This window comes from Rhagoletis zephyria, unplaced genomic scaffold (genome assembly GCF_001687245.7).
Source record: "Rhagoletis zephyria isolate East Lansing unplaced genomic scaffold, Rhagoletis_zephyria_1.1 Rzeph_scaffold_27433, whole genome shotgun sequence".
Taxonomy (NCBI): Eukaryota; Metazoa; Arthropoda; class Insecta; order Diptera; family Tephritidae; genus Rhagoletis; species Rhagoletis zephyria.
The window spans coordinates 1-5,207 of record NW_016184490.1 but is presented as its reverse complement, the minus strand read 5'-3'; the positions used below and the strand labels follow the sequence as shown (position 1 = coordinate 5,207).

At 34.2% G+C, this 5,207-nt stretch overlaps 1 long non-coding RNA gene across 1 annotated transcript; it reads left to right on the top strand.

Annotated features, from left to right (window-relative positions):
• Positions 1–3,824: 3,824 nt before the first annotated feature.
• On the top strand, positions 3,825–4,176 carry LOC108382542 (uncharacterized). The gene is made up of 3 exons (XR_001849695.1): positions 3,825–3,976; positions 4,040–4,092; positions 4,137–4,176. It is a non-coding gene; the product is annotated as an uncharacterized LOC108382542 (long non-coding RNA).
• Positions 4,177–5,207: the final 1,031 nt, after the last annotated feature.

Here is a 5,207-nt window from a genome sequence, read left to right as displayed (position 1 = left end):
AAATAAATGAGGTAAATAAAAGTTAATAAAAGTATAGAAAATTCGATCACGGTCGGAGAGCAAGAGTAGCCACAGCTGAGTTGCAAGGTGAATTCCAAAGGCTGCATCTGAATGGACTTGAAACAATTGAAAAATTATTATATGATGTTATAATGCAATCAAAGGATTGACACTGTTTATCTTCAATTGCTAAAGTATACGCGTTCACGTACAGGATCTTCAATTAGACAGAATAGCATCATCGTTGAATTCTCTAATTATTTTAGAGACGTGGGTGGATATTGAGAGAGCTTTAGACATTTCTAATAATAATATAGTAATTCAATTTAAAAGCCTATTGACCAGAGCAGGCGGAGCTGTAATAAACCATAGCACAGATGATGGAGCTCGTATAGTTCTCCACAAATAGAACTCAATGCACAAAAACTGGAATCAATGTATTTTCTTATTTGCTTGTGAAAGCAGGTTGAACCATGAGAGAACAGTAATATTTGTGGCAATTTATATTTCTCCCAACCCGTAAATAAAATTAATGAGTTAATCCACGAGAGTTTAATAAAACACACACCAGAAGATTACAATAAAATTCCGATGATTTTTTGAAGGTTTCACTTCTACCGGGTGTGCACAGCATAATAACCGCCATGTTTTTGAGGTTAGGAAAAAATTGTGACGTGATCGAGCAAAACGGATTTCAGATTCGTGTTTTTTCACGTTTCCGTCTATGCAGGTGACGGAAAATATGTATATGAATCAAAGGAATATACTTAACAACTCCAATTTGAATTCTTTGCAGAACTGCTCAACTATTTTCAAGAAAGATGTGAAGGAAATTCCCAGTAATAAGTCAATATTGAGACACGCGTGTAAAAACGAAATAACAGTTAATTCTGCCAAACTCACACAAACTCAATTTTGAAAGTACTCTATCAATGGCTGCGTTTCTTTATACATTCCGGATAATCCAATTTCACAGCCGGAATAAACAGAATGCGGTTGAAATATACGTCAACATATCATCAGGAACGTTCTAAAGAATAAATAAACAAAAAAGTTTATTCCAAACGTTCAGAATGAATAAAGAAATGCAGCCAATATAACTTTACCATTTTCAATACTTTTACTTGTGAATTAAAACTTTTTATGATGAATAAAAATATGTTACTCATACGACATGTTGCACAAATATTCTTAAGCAAAGTGTACACGGTAGAGAAATCTCGCCATAGTTTTACTGAAATAAAAATCTCCTCTCTTAATTAAGTTTACACGGTAGAGCAAATCTAGGAGATATTCACTCTAGCTAGAGTCAAAATAGAGAAATGTAAACTTTTTTCTATCGCGCATTCCACTAGCTGCGTAGGCACGGTAGGCTATTGTTACCTCGCGCCTAGAGTTAGTTTTCTATCTCGAATTATTGTCAACGCTTGTTATATATATTTATATCAGAGCCAGAGGTGGCGCCATTCGTGGACCGCTAACCCCTCGTCGATTTGACAGCATCCACGTTATAAAACGCACTAGGGATGAAAACTAAATTTTCAAATGGTACTTATTTGCCAAAAAAAATTTTTTCTAAAGTAGATAAATGTACCTAAAAATTAAATATGAGCATTTCCACAGAATGGTCAACCAGGACCGAGAGCTAAAATTTTAATTAACATAAATTTTTTTAAATACAATTTTACAAAGGTGTCTTAATTTTTTATAAAACAATGGTCTTATAACTTATCTCAGTAATTTTCATGAAAAAATCAGCCTAGAAAACTGAAAACTTATTTATTTTACTTAAAGGAATTTTTTTGCTTTAAATATTTTATATGTACAACTTATGTTAGTTATGGTTGCACTTTTGCAACATAAAGAATGGATACGAAGAAATTCTGATAAGTTTTGATGTCTTCTTTCGTTTTTATCTACTTTCTTTCAATAATTTTCAACGCGTTGCAATTCTGAACAGTTTGGTAGGTTGCGGTCCTTTTGAACAATATATACCCCGTGACTAACAGACCAGTTCATGCCTAAGGGGTTAGAATGGCACAATGCTATATCGGGACGGAACAGAACTGAGCCTTTATGTGGCTTTATGAACGAAAGCAAACGACATTGCAAACACTCCTTCATACAAATTGCTTGATTTATGAAGCGCGTGGTAATGATTTTTTGCTCTCGTGCCACACTGGCGGATGGCTTGCCACACCAAGTATTTATTAGGGCTCAAAAAATAATAAAAAACACGGAACTTGTCCAGTATTTTTAGCTTGAAGGCATCTTGGACTCCATTTGTCTTCGTTGCATTATAAAACCGAGCGCCCCGAATCTGCTTAAAGGCTGATTCGAGGTATGTTTCCTCATTCAGACACACTTTTTCATGCTTCGTCGCTGAAATACATAACGCCCTAACTAACTAAAAATCCAAAATTAACTTTTTCATTGATTATCGTGCATTTCATCGAATCGAATTTTAGGCAATACAAAAATTTAGTTAGTTGTGGTTTTTTGCATTTCAGCGACAATGTGAAATAGTATTAAGGATAATATCAGGGACCGTAAATAGCAGTTATTTTTTCCCAACAGTTAAACTTGGCCAGATATTTTTAAGCTCGAAATAAAAGTCTTTCCGGATAGTAAACAAACCGCTTATCCAAATTAAATAAATTTGGTACCAAATAAAAGAGGAATTAAATAGCTTTCAAACAGAAATAACTATCGAAGGCTACCACTTCTATTTATATATTTTTTTTTAATAATTTAATAAAAAAATGCATATTTTTACCGGCAAAACTCAGTCGGATATCTCGAAAATTGAGGGACTAGATTGCGTTCAAACAGTCAGACGGATGGCTAAATCGACTCAGCTTGACGTTCTGATCATTTTGGCGAACATTTATGTGGGTCTATATCTTCTTCTTCGTCGGCCGCTGTGGTGTAGTGGTAGGCAGTGCGCGCTTTCACCACACAGCACCTGGGTTCAAAGCAACATCGCAAAAAATATAGAAAAAAGGTTTTTTCTTAACAGCGGTCGTCCCTCGGCAGGCAATGGCAAACCTCCGATTGTATTTCTGCCATGAAAAACAGCTTCTCATAAAAATACAATCGCCGTTCGGGGTCGGCGTTAAACTATAGGTCCCTCCGCTTTGTGTGACAATAACAAGGCGCACGCCACAAATAGGAGGAGAAGCTCGGCCAAACACTAACATATGTGTAAGCGCCAATCTATTATTATTATTATATCTTCTTCTTCTGGTACTTACAAACATCGGACCAAACTTGTAATGCCATTTCAAGTTCATGAAAGGTTTAAAAATGATGGAAAAATCGTACTTCGCGACCCGTACGTTCGCTACCGGTACACTGAGGGGAGGAAATTATAATATTTAATTTGCAATGGAACTCGAACCCTAACCCTCTCGATGGAAATTATGGCAAGCATGCGCACTCAGCTACAGCCAGGCATATGTATAAATGTGCTTTCAAATGTTGAAATTCAACGGCATGCCTTGCGTGAAATATATCTTAACTAAATATAAGTTAACTTGAAGTTGATTAGGAAGGAACTAAAGGTCACTTTTATCTGTAAATTTTCTTTGAGGAAAGCTACCCTACAGGGAGTGATGTTAGCTTATACCTAACTTTAGTCTGTTTACGCGAACACTAGTGCAAGCTATTACCTGTGTATTTTGTTTGAAAAAAGGTAACTATAGTTCTAACTGTAGTCCTCAATAGTAGTGTTAAACATAGAGGACAATCTTAAAATACCAGAATTCGGGGGTGACAATTGAAAATGTTATAGTTTTTACTTCATTTTACAATTTTTAGACATCATACCTGCACAAAATTAAAGGGGTTTCCGAAGATGTTCCGTTCGTCGTCAGACAGATTTTTACGGATGAATTGATGGGCGCCTACAACTGGCATGGGTGATGCGAAAAGCAGGCCCTAGTCAAGCTTAAGCTGTTGGATTCCATTCTACGAGGTAAGTATTTATAAACTGTATAAACTATAATTTTGTTACACATGTATTCATTGTTTCATTTAGAAATCTTCAAACTACAAGGAAGTTTCGAGTTCGAACGAGGCGTTAAAAAAGCAGTGGAACTTAGCCATCACCGGATGTCGCAAAAAAAATTTGCAAGAAAGACGAAGAAGGAGGCTCATTAAACTTAAACTTAATATTTAATTTTGAATGATATTTTAATTTGTTTGAATGAACCAAGTATTGACACAGATTTTTTTGAAAATGAATGCGTAAATTTTTCCGTTAATTTTTATAAAAATATAGTTTACATTTAGCAAAAAACCAAACGAAAACTAAATTTTGAAACTTTGTGCGAAACTCAAGTTATACTGTTCGTTCATATAAATAAAACCGCAAATTAGTAAAAATATTAATGTATATATGTAATATTTATTTGTATTTTTATGTAACGTTTAGTAATATTTTAATTTGATGGATTTTAACATCAGGCCTGATTCCTTATCTTTGATTGTTTTCTACATCAGGTTTGATGAATCAACTTTGAACGCTTTCCACATCAGGTTTGACCCCTCAGCTTTGACAGATTATTACATCAGGCTTGATGTATATTGTCCTTAAGAAACTGATTGAAAGTTTGTTCTTCGAACTGATTGAAATATCGTTTAGCACTTTCGCTCAGATGAGCAATCATATGATGGTCAGTGTTCTTGCAGGGTACTTTTGTGGGGCGATGGCCGCAAAAGTAGGACCTGTATACCTCTGCATTACATGTCAAATAACTTGTAACTAACTAACTAATTTCTCATTTATTTTTATTTTTTTACACTTTTGTTTATTTAATTTATATTCAACATTGAATATTTGTTTATTTATTTACATATTCTTCAGTAGATGGTCATATATTGAAATTCCTTCAGACATAACATCAAAACTATAATACAGAATTTCGAACTTCATTTTATTTGTCCTGAATTCGAAAAAGAATTTGTGAATTGCAAAAAAATTTATTCAAATTAGTTATTGCATGCGGATTTTTAAATAGAAACTTGTAAAGAAAACAAACTTCCGATTGCATCTGCATGACTGCTGCACGACTTTACAACTCACTTTAAGTTGGTTTTTTTTCATAGCTTATTAAAAGTGAGGTATTTATCGAAATCCCATCAAGAAGCTAACTATAAGTTGGTTATTTTTAACAACTGATAATTTTTCACTGCAGGATTACTTT